This window comes from Protopterus annectens, chromosome 10.part0 (assembly GCF_019279795.1).
Source record: "Protopterus annectens isolate FY-2018-M chromosome 10.part0, PAN1.0, whole genome shotgun sequence".
Taxonomy (NCBI): domain Eukaryota; kingdom Metazoa; phylum Chordata; order Ceratodontiformes; family Protopteridae; genus Protopterus; species Protopterus annectens.
In genome coordinates, this window is record NC_056744.1 from 1,234,456,859 (window position 1) to 1,234,473,775 (window position 16,917).

General features: G+C 36.8%; 1 protein-coding gene across 3 annotated transcripts in view; it reads left to right on the forward strand.

Moving 5' to 3' along the window:
* TNR (tenascin R) overlaps positions 1-16,917 on the forward strand; it is a 5,843,683-nt gene that overhangs the window by 1,254,234 nt on the left and 4,572,532 nt on the right. For all 3 annotated transcript variants that reach the window (XM_044085960.1, XM_044085961.1, XM_044085962.1), the window contains exon 3: positions 9,620-9,702. The gene's annotated coding sequence lies outside the window, so the exon portion shown is untranslated. The remainder of the gene's footprint in view (positions 1-9,619; positions 9,703-16,917) is intronic.

The following is a 16,917-nucleotide window of genomic DNA, read 5'->3' on the forward strand; positions in this document are numbered from 1 at the left end:
TGTTACTATGAAACTTAGATGAAAAAGAGACAAACTGGAAGGGCATGCATATTAAATATCTAGGCATCATTATTGAATCTAATTATAAAAAATCACTCACATCTAATTATTAACAACTTATAAACTCATTTACTAGTCTAATAGACAGTTGGAACAGACTCTTCTTCATATTTGAAGACAGACTAACTTTAATCAAAATGATATGGTTACCTAAAATGTTATTCATTGGCCAAGTTCTAATAATTCCCCCAGCTGTCAAAATTAAACAGAAAATTAATAACTTATTATTCAACTTCCTTTGGTGACAAAAAAAAAAAAAAACAAGAATTTCTCTTCTCTGGCACACCACAAGTGGGATGAAGGTGGTATAAGGTTTCCAAATATTGATTTTTATTTAAATTCTCCATTTATTAACATACTGTTGCTTTGGAATAATACTTCTTTTACATCATAGTAGAAATCAATACATGAAACCTTACTTTATAATAGCACTAGGATAGGGCATTGCTTGATCCATATACTCAAATACATACAAACATCTTTATATTGATTTTAAAAATATACATTCAAATTAAAAGTCAAAACTTGTTCTTACACCTCTTATAAACCAAATATTGCTGTTGTTTAAAAAGCTTATGTTTTCTAATCAATTAATTAAGAATTTATTAATAATTATGTTTCCTGTTGCTTACACAAAAGGGATGTTTGATATCTTTTGATACTCAGAAAATGTTAGAATTTAAGAAGGGTGACCTATTACATTAGAATCAATTTCTCTCAGCTAATAAAATAAGTTTTGCAGACTGTTTGATCAGCAGATATGGTTTGCAAAATTGCAATTGGCTGAACATCGAAAACTTGTAGGGATTTTATACATACTAAGCTCATACCCTCATTAGAGGGCTACAATAAGAATAAATTAAAAATCCTGGATTTTATCTCAACAATTATTAATAGCTCACCCAAGAACACTTCATGCATATCTGTTATTTATAAAATTCTCAGAAATGGTTTTAGCAAAACAGATGTTACTTTTTGGAATTATTCAAGTAAAGTTAATAGACAAGTATTCTCAGAAAAAGATAAAAAACTTTGTTTACAGTTGGTGAAGGATTCCACATCTTCCCTGTTCGGGCATGTATAGACATGGACACTTTTAAATAGATGTTTCTTTCACCCCACATAGACTAGCAATAATGTACAATAAAGATGAAATGAAATGAAGGAGTTGTGGACACCTGGATGCTGACTGGATACATATGGTTGTTAATTGCAAAATAATTTCTCCATTTTGCTTAGATTGACAGCTGTATAACTTCTGACTCCCTTATCATTTTTAATGTTCTTGTTCCTGAAGCCATTCCTAAAAAACAAACATTTTTTACTGTGGTCTATCCTCTCTATAGCAACGGAAATTGTTACTAAAATGGAAAATCCCAATCTACTCCTGTCTTTAAAGTTGAGTTTATTCATCTTGTGAAATACATTTGTAAGAATGAGATTGCTACTATAAAAGCTAGGACTAACAACACAACTCATCATTTAATTGCTTGGACAAAATTGTCTAATCTGTTAGAGAAATATTAAGTGTTCTCCTATGTATATTGCCTTTGTAGTTGTTATGGACATTGTATATAGTTTATTGTTTTTTTTTTCTTGTTACTACACTGTTAAGTTGTTGTGTTATAAAATGAATAAAAACATTTTAGAAAAAAAAAAGATTATGGATGCCCCTGGAGTGACACCAGAAGCTAAGCCAATTATTGAAATACATAATTTTTTGCCTGTATTGTGGCATCATCCTAGGTGAAGGTAGAATGGTTCTTAGGGCTAGGGGCATACATGCCTGGGATACATAATCTGAAAGGTGGTCATGTCTCTCTTAATATAGTCCAGAAAGGTACTTCTCAAGTCATTCACACCAACATATGTACTATGACAGAGTCTTAATGGTACTTGTTGCTGAGTGACTTAAGTGCTGCATGAGTTGATGGATCCTAGCACATGACAGGTAGGTGACCGTGACCTTTTCCTTGTTCAACCTGGTGAGGGGGGCATCTTTGTGTCTCACTGCTGAGTCACCTATGAGCTGCACATTAGATTTTGAGGTGTTTTGCCTCAGGGGCTTAAATGCTGAGACACTTATATGTGTGTTGTTATGTGTATTTGTGGATTCTGTCTGTGTACCATTATGTGTATGTTGTTTGCACTTAGGAGGTCGCTAGTCTTTTGGTAGGCCCTTAGTGAGCACCTCCATGTATGTGGGTTTATTGTCTTGACCTTATCTTGTGTTAGAGGGGAGATGTGTCTGCTGACAACCTGTTGTACATCTTGTATATTGTTATGTGAGAGGACTAGTTCTAATTTCATGGTATAGTTACATCTCTCACATGCTGTGTTTATTTGCTTTAGGAGCAAGTGGTTGTCAGTATACATGAGGCAATTACTACATTGCCTCAGGATATCCATGTCAACCAGGTTGACCGGACAAAGGTTGGGTAAGTCTCTATCTACTATGTCAGTTACATATTGTAATAACTACTGGGGGTGGGCTGAATGGACCAGGGTTTGCTTGTGAGACTAACAAAGGTAGCAATTATGTGGAGGCCTAAGGGTGGAAGACTGCATCAACACCTCAGAAGGCACGACTGAGTTGCTCGCTAGGTAGCAATGTGCAACTGCATTGGGCACAGAGAAGCTGTGGAGCTAAGGAGGATTCTCTAGCAGATATCAAGGTAATATTGTGTTTATAAGTGTTTGTGCCTATAAACAGCAGTTCTATACCCTACATTATGGTGCACAGCTATACACAAATGTGGGGCTTAAACACAAGTGAGGTTAAACAGTTTTAACACAAATTAACCAATAAGAAAGCCCAAAACTGAGCCCTTTTCCAGCAATCCCCAACTCAGATGGGTCCTGGGCTACACATTTCTGCCACAAGGGTGCAGGAGGGTGGGCCTTCTTAATGTAGTGTGGCTGGTTTTAGTGCTCAAGTAATTCCAAACACCCTAGATTCAGCAAATCTGAATGTACCTTATGCTATGAAATACAGAAGTCACAGCAGTAAAAGCAGCAAAAATGAAGCAGCAATTAAGTAGAATACAGTACGACAGTAAAGTGCAGTACGACCTTAAACTGTACTTAATTTTTGTTGAACACAGTGGATGCCTTGGATTTAGTTCAGATTCACTCCGGATATATACCATCTTTGAGATCCCCATACCTTGGAGAAATGACATCTCAGAGTTTATGTAAATCCAATCTCTTGGCAATTCAGTCTCCATATTTTGGGACTTGATCTTGCAGGTCCCAACATTTCAAATGGTTAATAGACAGAGACTCAAATCTTGTCCTAGAATCTTTTCAGCATGATAAGCTTTTCTTCCTTTTTAAAAAGCTGAACAGTTTTACAAACAATGTTACTCAGGATAGAGAATCTTCAGTCACAAAGCAGCATCAAAGAGATAAACTCTGTGATAATTAAAATTAAAAAGGCATGGAAATCTTAGAAGAGCAACTGAAAGGCGGTGAAACTGAAATTAAAGAGCATGGAGACATTAGTAAACAGAATAATTAGTATCATCTTGAGCTAGGCATGGAAAGCAGAATATACTAGTGTTTTGGAGGTTGTGATTCGTAGACAGGTGCTGTGCAGGCATGACATGTAGTCTGAAGTGCAATGTAGCCCAAGTGCTGAAGCAAGACAGGGCTGCACCTTCTCAGGTACCTCTTGCATTGTTAGTATTGCTCACCAAAACAGATGATGCCAGTGGAGTCATTCACCATACTGGTAATCTTGTGCAGATGCTAAACTAACCCATGGGGCTATCATACTGCCCAGGTTCACAACACCTGTGGAAGCAATGTCTAGTCACACTGGTTCTCCAGAGGAGCAAAACATTAGCCCAGTGTGGATGAATGCACATTTGAAATTCATGGGATGTGCAGTGTGACAATGAGTACAAACCAAAGTTTGTAGCACAAAGCTGTGACTTGAAGTGCCACCCCACAGTTCTGGAACACTTCATGTCCCTACCGGTTGTGTGCATTGGAATATTTGTCATGTGTCTCTGGAGTCAGCATGAGCATAGATAGGGCCAGCCAAGGTGGCTAGCACATGTGTTCTGGCTTGGATTCAAAAGCACTACCGTAAAGTGCCTCATTATCATAATGGCATAAAGCAAGGGTGTCATTTCACATGAAAATGCTTAGATTTAGAAAATAAAGAGAAAAAAAAAAAATCTTGCAAATATAGCACATTACACCGCAGTTCTTTGAAACAGGATATAAAAATACTGATGGAAGAAAACCCACCTGCTAATGTATCCCAGGACTGTAATAAACACCTGTGGGGGATGTCAGTAACATTTAGGCAGATACCATGGGGCTTTGAATGGGAACATACTACAATGTCATGATTATTATGTCTGGCTGTAGAGGTGGGGTAGACAAAAGGTATCAGTCACCTAGACAAGAACAGAACTCAAGCGATATGATGACCTCTATACATTAGTGCAGGTATAGTGATTTATGGTAAGGTAAGACTGCAGTAGGGTGTGCATTGCACTACATCGTTAAGGTAAGACTGGAGCAGGGTGTGAATTGCACTATATCTGTAAGGTAAGACTACAGCAGGGTGCGCATTGCACTACATGGGACAAATGTTGTAAATTATATGGTTAAACAGCCAGGAAAGTGAAAAGTAGAGCAAATTTCCCTAATTAAAATACTAATGCAATGGAAGGAAGCAAAGTATTGTGTAAAAAGTTTGGAAGCTAAATATCCTAGTCTGTACCTGAAGGACAGCTAAGTAAATCATTGTCATTGCACAAAAGTAGGAATGTAGAAAATGTCTGTTAAGAAATGAAGAAATGTGCTCTGAAATGCCTGGAAGAACTAAGCTAACAGAACCTAATATACAGAAAACACCTGCAGTGAAGACTAGACCCAGACTTTATACAGCATCAGAGTCAAAGAAGTGAATAGACAAGTTCAAAAATGTTCAAATTTTGTATGAAAGTAAAATCACAAAATAAATGTTGAAGCCCAGAAGCCCAGTACTGCTAGTTCCTAAGTTATCACCATCAGAGTCTTGAACAACTTTAGGAAACATCATAACATTTGCGTTGATAAAGAACTATATCTATACCTCTATCTATATCTTTATGTCTGGCTTTGTCTAAGTCTATATCTGTATCTGTCTGTATCTATCTAGCTATCTAGTTATCTATTATCTATCTACCAATCTATCTATGGGTTCAGTTAAATAGGTAGACACATAATATGGTATAACCGTGGCTTTTTCCTCTCAGTGCCAGTGCTGCCAAAGATCCTATATGGCTACTCTGTTCCTGCAGTCCTGTCTCTATTGCCTTCTCCTTGGAGCAATCCCACACATGGTTGACACCTTCCAGCATCTAGATATTATGCGACTTTTGTAAAGCATTTGATTCAGTCCCTCAGCAGAGTGATAGGCCCACTGAATGGACTTGGAACAGAAGAAGAGTTGGCTAAACTGGAAGAAAGGTGGGCCATAATCAGCAGTTGTTAAGGTGGACCTCTCATGGAAATAGAAATTGTTACTTGGATTCGACAGGGATGGGTTCTGGAATCAGTGCTATTTGGTAACTTTATACTAACGTTATACTTACATAGAGCCAGCACTACTTATCAATCCTCGAAAACTGCAGAAAACCTCACCTCTTACAACAACTAAGAAACCAAAATAAGAAGCAAATATCTGACAAAAAATCTTATTTTCTAGCCTGTCAGCAAGAACACAAATAACCCACAAAATTGAGCAAAACACTAACTACCTCCTCAACCCTGGCAAAACCTTTACCCCTGCACCATCTACAACAAATAGCTCTGAATGCTTACCATCCCAATTTAACTCTCATTTCATCACAACTATCACTTAACTTTTAAACAGCAACAGATCTAACCAACAGTGCCTACCCCCAGTAACTCTAAACCCAACTACTTCTCTTTCCAACCCATACAAACCTCTTATATCAAAAATCTCCTATTAAAACTAAAACCTACCTGTCTAGCTCCCTACTCCCTAGTGTGTGAGTGTGTCTTTCAGCTTTTAGGGGTTGCCACAGCGGAACTCCGGTCCGCTAATGATTGGTAGTAGATTTTTATGTGCTGAGTTGCCGGCTCTGATGCACAGCCTTCAACGAAGGTACACCCATTCACGCATGTCTCCACACAGAAGACGCTCTAGCTGAGAATCAAACAGGACAACATCTTTCAGCTTTTAGGGGTCGCCACAGCGGAACTCTGGTCCGCTAATGATTGGCAGTAGATTTTTATGTGCTGAGTTGCCGGCTCTGATGCACAGCCTTCAACGAAGGTACACCCATTCACGCATGTCTTCACACAGAAGACGCTCTAGCTGAGAATCAAACAGGACAACATCTTTCAGCTTTTAGGGGTCGCCACAGCGGAACTCCGGTCCGCTAATGATTGGCAGTAGATTTTTATGTGCTGAGTTGCCGGCTCTGATGCACAGCCTTCAACGAAGGTACACCCATTCACGCATGTCTCCACACAGAAGACGCTCTAGCTGAGAATCAAACAGGACAACATCTTACTGTGAGGTGACAACGCTACCGCAGCACCACCACCGCAATGAAACCTGCTGCAAGCTCCATCACCTATCCCGTATTTATCCAAATGAATCAATCTATCGCAGAACAATATGTCCCCATACTCTGGAAATATCCCATATCATCTCCCTCTACAGTGGGAGGCCCATCAAAAGATCTCAATTATCAGCCCATTGCCATTCTCTCACCCCTAGCCAAAATCTTAGATAAATGCATCCATAAGCAGCTCCTGGACCACCTCACTACAAATAATCTCTTATCTAGTTCACACCACGGCTTCCGTCCAAAACACAGTACCTCCACAGCCTTCGTAAGTTTCACTGACTATATCAACCTCCTCAAAAACAATGGACAACTAGTCTCTACAGTATTCCTTGATATGTCCAAAGCTTTTGATATGGTATCCCACAAACTACTTCTCAACACTCTAGCCTCCTTCAACCTCAACTCTACAGCTCTCAACTGGTTCTTTAGCTGCCTTGCTAATCAGCAACAGGTAACTAAATGGGATAATAAACTCTCAACACTTCTCCAAGTCTCTGTTGTGGTTCCTCAAGGTTCCATCCTTAGCCCTCTCACAAATAGTCTAAACACTGCCACTAAATCTCCTATTATCATTCAATATGCTGATGACACCAGCCTTATTTGCTCTGCTCCTATACCCCAAGAACTCCAGGATAAACTGCAAAAATCATTTCTAAATATTGAAAATTACCTAAATGAACTTCAACTCATCCTAAATCCAAACAAAACAAAGTTAATGATCTTTTTCAACAGGAAATCCAAAAGCCAACCCTCCTCCTCCCTCCATCTACTCCACTAATGGCACCTAAGACTCTAGCAGCTAACCAACTCTCAATTGAACCAGTTAAACAAACAAAACTACTTGGTGTCACAATAGACAACAACCTAATATTTGATAAACACATATCAATCAAAATTAAAAAAGTTCACACCAAACCTGGTGCACTCTATAGGGCCAAACCTTACCTTACTCATACCAAACTAACTACAGCCAGATCCCACCTCCTATATACTCTTCTCTACTGGACTCAAATGTTCACTAACCTGTGCATGTCTGATTTACATCTACTCGATTCCTGCTATAATAAAATAGCAAAACTTGCTGCTAACAGGGCTCATCATTGTCTTGCTCTTCAAAAACTACACTGGCATGAATTTCCCAATCTGTTATCACTCAGTAAACTCAACACTGCCCACTCCATTATCCACAGACCTGAAAACTGCCCTGCACTCTCCAAACTAGACCAATTAAATACCAACCCCAGGACCCATAGATCATCTGATAAACTTATACTCAAAGGAACGAAGTCCCATAATTAGTTTGGTGACTCCCTCTTCTATTATAAAGTAGCCAAAAAGTGTAACCTAATACCCCAGAATATCTTAAAAAACATAAATATTTATAGAATCAAACAACTCCTAAATGATTACCTTACTCAACAATGGCTATGCTCCTGTAATACTCCGGGCTAGCTTCTCATGCCATCAATCGACTGTTCCTTTCTGCTATATTCTCCTTGCCTTACCTTTATCAAATGAAAATACCATAACAATGTATTTTAGTTATGTACCCGAGTTCGTATTACTGGCAGTATTAAGGCTTAGGAAATGTAATGTTTTCTGTTTTATGTTCTCTTTTGTAAATTGTGATTGTAGGCAACTGTTAAAATGTTTTGTATATTCTTTGTAAATCTTTGTAATCATTTTTGTAATCCATGTTATACTCTTGTTATGGAGCTTTTATCCCTGGGTCTCCACTGAAAATGGGCTACTTGCCCAGCTGGACACTATCCAGTTAACAAATGTAAATAAATAGACATTTTAAAAATCATTAAGAACAGAATCAAAGTATTTGAAGATGGCATAGAGGATGTATGGGAGAACAAGCCTTCAAAGGGACCTAGACCTAAGGAGACTGGCATAGAGGGCTGAGTAGTGGCAGCTAAGATTTAATGCAGGGAAGTATAAAGGATTTTAGTTGGGCTCTAATAATGGCTACAGAGCAAACCATCTGGATAAGTAATCCTAAAAAGATCTTGGTATGGAACTATGCATGACATGCATGGTCACCAGATTGAAGAAGCAGTGGATTATAATTCAATGGGTTCACTTCCTTTATGAAGGACTGTAATAGGCTATCAGTTAAGAGAAGTGATATATGAGGAGTAAATGAAAGATACTGCTAATACACCAGTAGTAAGGACTAGATCAACGAATTGTTTTTACTACCGTAATAACTACACAATATGAGGCAAATCATTATCGAGTTACCAGGTTTCTATGATTTTGAATTATCCATCATAAATATTTTTGTTGCTGTAAAATGACAGTCATTCTAGTAATATCTTTGAGAAGTATTTCTTAAAGTACACATCTGAGTTTAGACTTTTGAGACTATGATGCCCTAAGCTTTTTCCCCTTTTATATTTTGTGTTTTATTACTGCATATTCGATTTTTGTCTTTTTATTGCTAAGTTATTTGATATGAAATATCATCACCCTTATTATTTTTTCATTTATTATTAATTGTTCAGAAAGGCCCACTTTTAGATTAAAATACTTAACAGTTTTTTGTGAATCAGTTCATCTCCTGTCATTCCTTGGTGATGGGGGATGAATGCAATAGTATGGTTACTTTTATACTTTATTGGTTAACATACCCAGTGCAGCTCGTATTGTTTATATAAAAACGGTTGTAAGTAAGCATCTGTCATTCTATAGATTTGTCAGGTAATTAGGCATCTTCTTGCTATAAAATATTGAATTATTTCAGATAAAGTGGTTTAGTAGTTTACACAGCACTTGTTTATGTCTGGCTCAGTGACATGTTTGTCAGTTATAGCCACATTTTTAATATTTGCACTGCCTAAATAATTATCTGTTTTAATTTTCTTGTACAGTCATTATGTTGTAGCCAACAGAATATGACATTCACTTAGTATTTTGGTAACGTTTGGTATTATTTTCCTTTTTTGAAGATCTCGGATGAATTCTGCTTCAAAATGGTTTCCAGTGATACTTTCTGGGACATCTATTACTTGTAGTTCAAAGTCTGGCTGTGGTAAGTCCTTTGGAATTCAGTGTTAATGCACATTGAAAATCTGTTAATGAGATAAAATGTTGGTGTGGATCAACCCTTTAGATATATACTTTATAACAGCTGTTGCAATGAATGGAAACTTTGCAAATAGCATTCACACCATCATTTAAAAATGTGTTTTGGGTAGTAAAACCCCTGCAACTCCCACTGTAATTATAGAAATCTGAGGTCACTACAGCTCAAAATAAAAGCAGTGCACCTGAATTGTGCATTATATCATGACTGGCCACAGCACAGACAATTTTATATCAGTATATTTCATTGTGGCAGGGAATGCTTTCTTTTTTTTCCAGCAAGGTGACAAAAAAAAGTTAATTTCTTGATGTTGAAAAAATGGTGTCAGTTCATTTTAATGCATGGAGCTGGCCACAGGCTAGTCATATGTTTTGATTTTCAGCCACTTTTATAAGTATAAAAGTCAGACAAGTAATGAGTATGGGAAATACAAAAAGACACCAGAACAAGAAAAGAACATTATAATACTGGTAGCATTGAATTGTGAATGTGTTTGCAAACTCCATGAAAGTATATACAAATGAATTATATGGGTGTACAATGTGTAATGCTAATATATCCTAAGAGAAAACATAAATATTTTGATTGTCTCTATCAATTGCCACTTGAAGACATGGTATTTAAAGAATACAAGACACCAAAAGTGAGACATTACCAGAGACCTTCACGTAAGATAGTTCAGGAAAGATGACAACTGCCTCCTCAAAAAAGGTCTATGAATGTTACAGTATCTATTAAACTGGACACTGACACAAACAACTGGCCAGCTTAAGTGTTCAAAAGGACAGCTAAAAGGACAAGATAGAAGGGGAATAGCAAGGTGCTTGTCCAATACTTTATTAATAAGGAACAGGAAGTTGGAGCTCAGCAGTGTGAAAATGACAATAGAGGAAAGACAGCTGGATATACCAATGACAGGGATGCAACTGAGAAAATCTGGTATCATGTGCATCTTTTTAGAATATACAATCTGAGTACTTTATTATACATTTAAGTACATCAATAAGTAAAGTAAGCATATCCTAACAATAATGAATGAAAAAATCAGTGCTAAAAATTAAATAATGTTACCTTTAGGAACTTCTTTCCAGTGCAACCATCCATACATTAAGAAGATTAAAAAACGGGCCTCTATTAGATGATGAAATTGATTGCCAAACAACTTTTTAGCATATTTTCCATATAATTGCACTTATATGTAAAGCTTTTTCTGCCTATTATAAGTAAAACCCACTCCTCATGAAGTTGCATTTAATCACTACACTCTGATATGATGTCTGTGGAATGAAGACATGCATGCTGGTAAGTCCATTAAAACTATGACCAGTGTTTTTAATTAGTCTAAAATCAACACGGGCTTAGTCTAACAGAGAAGGCAGAGCTGTAGGAAGGTGTCACAACCGTTGCATTCTGGAACAGAACAGCTGTAGCTGCACTACATTTGTACGTAGCTTTTTTCTTTTCTTTTGAACAAAAAAAAGAAAAGAAAAAAAAGGTATCCAAAATTAGAATTATACCCTAGGCAGATGAAAATGTTTCCTTAGGCTGGCCTTGACTCTATGGTTAAAATAAAAGCTGCTTTAGAGAGCAGTCATTACAAAGTCAAAGTGCCATGACATAACACATAAATCACTCTACTGAAAAAACGTACTACATGCTCATATTTGACTTTCACAAATATCTCACTTTTGATAAGTAATGACTTTTATGTTTTATATATATATTTTATTATTATGTACAAGTCATATGTGAGTTGCTGGCTGAGTGGCATAATTACAGCATGTTAAGATTGATTCTTAGTAATATAGTTGTATTGCAGATATTCAAAGATTTTACAAGTAGTATTGTAAAGCACAATAGCTTATTACTATAACTCAGCTAAAAGAATTACCACAAAGCTGCATTTTTTTGGTCATTTGTATTGTAAAGTGTTTGGAATTGATAATCCAAATATATTTGATATTCTGTTTTCATATAATGGAATGATATCAAAGCATTATGTATTTGTTATTATAACTGATACAAGTTCATACCACCAATTCTGCATAGCCATATAATACTTTTTCATTATTGGCATGATATTTTTTGCTTTCTGTCAGGAAATTAACATTTTTCAAAGACATATTGCTATACTATAAGTTCTATGCACAGCTTTAAGCTAACATCATTGACATCTAAACGACTGTTCCTGCACCAGATTTTGTAAGTGGCTCAGTAAACAGATTGCGTTTTGCTTTGATTGCAATGGTGCAGATGATTTCTGAACAGAAAAGATACCATTTTATTTCAGATTGTGTCTATTTTATTTATATATACCAAACTGTGTATGTGAACTGTCATTAGGTAATATCTCTAATGTGGTCAGCTGTATAATGTGTGCTCCCTTCAGGGATACTTTTTATTGGAGGTATCAGAGAAATATATTTCTTTCATGGTAAATAGTACCCATTTTGTTTTTCAAGAACTTCACTGTGGAATATTTTTTTCTGCTATATCATTAAATGTCCCAATAAATATATTAAACATGCAGTGTCATAACTGAGATTTTTATGTATTTGCATATATGATTATATCACAAAATTTCAAAATGTCAAAAAAAATGAAACCTGTATGATCAATGAAAACATTTTGAACATTCATATTACTGATCACCAGAAACACCTACTGAATAAAGGATTGCAAAAAGAAAACAATTTCCATTTGAGATCTCTAAAGTGTTATCCTACCACAATATTCAAACGTAATTTCTCTGAACAGTTGTAGTATTACAAGCAGAGTCTTACCTAGGTAAGGTGTATGGTCAGGTGCTGGGGCAGGTTTAGGTTAGGGTCAGGGTTAAGATAAGGGTAACAAGGATTACAAAGGTGGGCAGAAAAGCCTGGTGTAGGACAACACTCCTCAGCATCACTTAAGTATGGTGACACAGCTCCAAGAGATCAGAAGTAGATAGGAGAAGCAGTAAAGCAGAGCTGGCTCCAGCACACATTCTTCATTTTCATTGGCTGAAATGTAAACCCAATAAGAGAGAGACTTCCTTGAGCTTGTCATAGTCAAAACAGGTCAGTAGTGGACAATTATGTACCCTAACACTAGTGCAGTCTTCAGAAAAAGTGTTAATGTACAGAGCCGACGATGTTGCAATGTTTAATGTGGGTGGTGTGTGTGTGTGTGTGTGTGTGTGTGTGTGTGTGTGTGTGTGTGTGTGTGTGTGTGTGAATCTCTGAAGACAGGGGGCATTGCATTGCTTCTAAGTCCTTATTTCAGCTTATGTTTTTGTCTTCGTCCTCATAAATTTAAAAATTTCTCATAAATCTCTAAGGATTACAGTAAATCAATAATTCTGGGCATTAGCTTTTCATAGTTCTTATTTTTCAGCAAACTTATGTCGAGTAAAATGTATTCTATAAACTTTTAAGAATTTGAGGTGTCTGCCTCTCATCTGTCTCCCGTTTTGCAGAATGTTTCTCATATTGCCTCATTTTTTTCTGTCCCTCATAAAACTTTTGATTTTTGATTTTCTGGATTAATATTGAGGATTATAGTCAGTTGATAATGCCATTCATTATTTTGTAGTTCTTATGGCTCAGAAAATACAAATCTATGCAACACTCGTTCTTCCATTAACTTTTTAAACTAAATTACAACTATCTACCTGTAATAAGTGCCTAAGCATACAGATTGTCTCTGATTTTAATGCAAATTACTAGAGTCTCAGCTTTGTTATGTTCAGGAAGTGCATTACAGTTTCCTTATTAACTTTTAAATTGAATTAGAGTTGTCTTGCAGTTATGGCTCTGTGCTGCTAATGACTGTTTCTTCTAGTCAGAAGTACACAGTTTCATTACCTCCACCGCTATTTGCCCACTGACTGACTTTGAGCAAGTCACAACTATACAATACAGCTGTGTTGCCTCCGAAAGGGACATCTTTGCCTAGTGAGTTTACCCAGTTTACAAACAGACAAAATAAAAAAAATAATAAAAATGATATTTAAAATGTGTCCCTTTTTGAGCCTTTGCTCCCTGAATTAATTTTGTCTTTGTGCAGAATTTTTGAGCGAAGGACATGTGAGGTATTTTGGCCTGTTGCTAGTAAGATGTATGTCTTGCTGACAAACTAAAGGCCACAGTCAATACATAACAAAAGGTGCATTAGTTTCAGACTTCGCATTCTACTGAAAATTCTTGCTAAACCAAAGTTTGTAGTGCTAGCAATTTTGTAAGATTTTTGAGCTAAGACATTGAGAATGGAGTGCTGCAGTGGGTTGCAATGCATGAGTCTGACAGCAGTGAGGTGAGATACATTTCCGAGGTATTATTCTTGCACTGTATAGCTCTGACTTCATTGAGCTGAGAGAGTTTTCTCTGCCATTGTTTATGTATTTGTTTAATTCAGTTGATATCAATCAGATATCTGAGGTGTGCAGTCATACCAATGGCTGTGACTGATAGTGGATAGTGTGTGTATGTGTGTGTGTGTGTGTCTGTATGTATATATATATATATATATATATATATATATATATATATATATATATATATATATATATATGTTTGTGGGTAGGTAGAGGTCATAGTTTTTGATTGTCCCTAACTTTGCATCATATTTGTAATGTGTTCCTTGTTAAAGTTGTGGTTGCTTAGAAAGGAGTTCTGGACTGTAATTACCAACTAATGAGAAACACGAGTTTCAGACTTTGTATCCTTCAGAAAATGCTTGGTAATGCAACACCTGTTATACTAACAACATAAGATACTTTAGCTGATAGGCGGGGGGGGCATGGAGTGCTGCCATGGGTTACTCTTAATTGTTCTCACAGCAGCAAACTTTGATACATTTCAAGGCCATTGGTTACTTGTTCATCTATTTCATTGCAAGCAAACATCTGATCTATAAACAGTCATACAAGGGACAATAATTGGTGTTCTGTGTGTGTGTGTGACTGCGTGTGTGTGTGTGTGTGTGTGTGTGTGTGTGTGTGTGTGTGTGTGTGTGTGTGTGTGTGTGTGTGTGTGTGTGTGTGTGAATACTTAAATCCTTGTATCCTACAGTGGTTATAGCATAAAGGATTCAGTTCGGGGAAAACACACAATCATTTACGAGCCATGCTCTTTGGATAAGATCCTTGGTTTCCTTGTTTTGCTGTCTCTGTCTGTCTATTTGGTTCTGAATAAACTGGACACCATGAAGTCTGTGTTTAATGATAATTTTTTAGCTATGAATAGATTTCTAATTTTCCTTGTTTTTTGCAAGTACATAGGTATGAAATGCACTGGTTTGACTATAAATCCCACCACTTTGCATGTAATTTAATGGCTTACCAGATGCACTTTTAATAAAACTGAGATTTATGGGAAGATCAGATTTCTGTTGTACATACTAAGCTTGCTTTCAGTCAGTATGAAAAAGGTTTTTATTTTGTTTAGTAAATGTTATTTTTTTAACTTGAAATAAAAGTTTTAAATTCAGCTCAACTATCTTTGATCATTGTAAAGGTAAAGAACAAAATATTATGCACACTGACTGTTTTATTCAGTGCTTTAAAGTATTAGAGCAGAGTATGCAACTTAATGGGATATTGGTATTGCTGGGAGGGCCATGATCCAGATCTGCTGGTGGGTGTAGGCAATTAATCTGTGAGAGGATAAGAAAGGAAGTGGAGTAGAAGGATTTTTATATATATAATACATATATGTGCACGAGTGTGTGTGTGTGTGTGTGTGTGTGTGTGTGTGTGTGTGTGTGTGTGTGTGTGTGTGTGTGTGTGTGTGTTTGTGTGTGTGTGTGTGTGTGTGTGTGTGCATGTTTGTGTGTGTGTGTGTGTGTGTGTGTGTGTGTGTATATATATATCTATATATATATATATATATATATATATATATATATATATATATATATATATAGATATATTTATATAAATCATTGCAAAACTGGAAGCATAGCATTTGGTTAAGACAGATAGGTTCAGGTAGGGAAAGTATAAGGAGCACTGGATTGGAAAATAGGATTAATGTGACCAGTATAGGCAGGGAAAAACAAGCACTACTGACTGAATATGACTAGGGCAAGAAATAATACCAAGTAGCAGCAATAAAGAGACCAAGTCTGTTTTTTTTTCGCGAAAGGCATCAGGTAAGAGGAATGAAGATAGAGGAAGCTTCATGTCTGAAAAAAACAATACCTGGTCTGGCACATCCCCAAAAAAGAAAATAAGGGCAAGTGTAGTAATGCTGGGAGGAGAATGCGCATTCATATGTCGCAGTATTTGAAAAAATAAATAAACTGTCTGAAAGGACTGCAGAAATGACAAATTCTACAACTAAAACACTGACTGAAATATAGGACTAGGGATCTGAGGTACAAGGCATCTTTTTTTCAGAACTGGTACTGTACTAATGGTGAACACAGTGTGCATGTAGATGATTAAGATATTTAAACTCTGGCTACAAGTATTGGCTAAGAGGCAAAGCTATATGCTAGTAGGATACTAGAGAGAAACTTGACATGGAGAACTCTATGACAGGATTTGTTTAAATCTTAGCCCGGGGGAGGGAGGCATTGTTATAAAGCAGACCTGAAAGTTGCATTTGTACAGCTGTTTTGTTAACCTAAACTGGGAGTAGAGAAACTAGTTACCTAAAGGAAGAGAGCCAGGGAGAAAAAGGGATTCAGAGTCAGGGATGAGCATGAGACTTTTTGGTACAGAGTTTGTTTGTCTGTTTGTGTCTTTCGGCTTTTCCTGGTTAGGGGTCGCCACAGCAGAACTCCGGTCTGTTAATGATTGGTAGTGGATTTTTATGTAGCGGGTTACCAGCCCTGATGCACAACCTTCAATGAAGGCATGCCCCATTCACGTATGCCTCCACACAGAAGACGCTCTAGCTGAGAATTGAATAGGACGTCTTGCTATGAGGCGACAACGCTACTGCAGCACCACCACCGCAGTCTAGTTCAATAAACAAGGGGCTGCATCATATTATTCTGCATTGTAAAAAAGACAAGCACAAGACAGGTGATGCAGCAGGCAAAATGGTAAAGGAATAACAAGAACAGCAGAGATAAACAAATAATATCCAATGAATAGTCAGAAAGAGATGTAGTACCCTGTGTGCAAGTTGCACTAGGCAGATGGGAAAATAAAGTCAATTAGGGAAGTAGTAG